Source organism: Temnothorax curvispinosus, unplaced genomic scaffold (assembly GCF_003070985.1).
Source record: "Temnothorax curvispinosus isolate PA1 unplaced genomic scaffold, ASM307098v1 QBEX01010669.1, whole genome shotgun sequence".
NCBI classification, from domain to species: Eukaryota; Metazoa; Arthropoda; class Insecta; order Hymenoptera; family Formicidae; genus Temnothorax; species Temnothorax curvispinosus.
The window spans coordinates 50887-52544 of record NW_020220449.1 but is presented as its reverse complement, the minus strand read 5'-3'; the positions used below and the strand labels follow the sequence as shown (position 1 = coordinate 52544).

Here is a 1658-nt window from a genome sequence, read left to right as displayed (position 1 = left end):
TCGTATCGTAAGTTACTACAGAAGTAACGTTTGCGTAAATAGGTTATAAAAATAACACGATGTTATATATGTGGTTTGCCGTGAATATATATATATATATATGTGTGTGTGTGTGTGTGTGTGTGATTTCTGCCTAGTGCTCTGAATGTCATCTAGTCATACATATCGAGAACTTTCGATGGGCTTCTTCAGAAGATAGGATATGAAGAAAATCCTAATGCATGATGACGATACCACAAAGATGCTAAGGCTAGATGCCACGAAATGTGCATGTATCGTCGATCACGCGGAATGCAAGAGAAAATCCGCCGTTAAATTGAGCGAACATTCACGAATCCTGATACCCACAAGTAATTTCTTACAATCTTTTTATGATCCTGATTATCTCATAATTTGTATTTTTGTACGTGTATTTTATGCTTTGATAGGAGGAACGTGAAAAAGAGCAGGAAAAGGAAAGAGCACTAGCGGCGAAGCAGACAGAAAAGAACAAACAGAAGAGACAGATTCAAGCTTTGTCTTTTAATCTGAACGAAGACGAAGATGAAGCTGAGATGTCTTCTGACGAAGACAATGCCAAAAAATCCCCGCAGTCAGAAAATGTGCAATCTGATGGCCCTGCGATTAAGAAGATTTAGAAAAATCCAGATGTAGATACATGTTTTTTGCCAGTAGGGAAAGGGACGAGGAGGAAAATAAACTTAGGGAAGAATTGAGACAAGAATGGGCTAGAAAGCAGAACGCGTTGAAGGAAGAAGAAATTGAGATCACATTCAGTTATTGGGATGGATCTGACCATCGTCGGAGTGTTATAATGAAGAAAGGTGAATGTCTCAGTGGTTTAGAGAACGTTTAAGTTATTAAAATACTCCAGTGTCACTTTTGGAGTAACATTGGCATGATATATAATGTTCTGCTGCATAAATTAAATTTTCACATACAGGTAATTCTATCTATTAGGTTCTTCAGAGATGTTTAGAAGTTCTGAGGCCCGAATTCAGCGAGCTTAAAACAGTAATGGCAGATCAGTTAATGTATGTCAAGGAGAATCTTATATTACCGCACCATTATACGTTTTACTGCAACTGTAACTGATTTTATTGTAACTAAGGTAAATATACCAAATGATAAAACTTATGAAGCAATATCACAATGTTGGCATGTTATTTTAATGTATGTAATATTGCGATTAGGCACGAGGAAAGAGCGGGCCTCTGTTCACATTTGACGTTCACGATGATATTCGTATTATGCACGATTATGCTTCTGTCAAAACCGAGGAATCACATGTCGGAAAAGTTTTACTTAGGTATTTATTATTAAAAGAATATTTTGCATAATTCTTTTTTATGTTATTTTTTTATTTTTCTCATTAGATCATGGTACGAGAGGAACAAACACATTTTTCCAGCGAGTAGATGGGAATTATGAAACAATATCTTCCGTTTAAATCGACGTATTATGGCTTCTTTATAATATCTGCCACGATTCGATCAATGTTGTTACATTTAGATCAAACCATCTTTTGGCATTTTTGACGAGTTTACTAGAAGCTGTTAAGAGTAACACATCATCCGAAACTGCATGGATTTGTGCAATTCTCTCTCCAGTCTGAACCCATATTTCTATCTTCTCTTCTTCTGTTCCGGCAAATTCAG

General features: G+C 36.2%; 1 pseudogene; it reads left to right on the top strand.

Moving 5' to 3' along the window:
- Positions 1 to 254: 254 nt before the first annotated feature.
- LOC112460616 lies at positions 255 to 1386 on the top strand (annotated as a pseudogene).
- Positions 1387 to 1658: the final 272 nt, after the last annotated feature.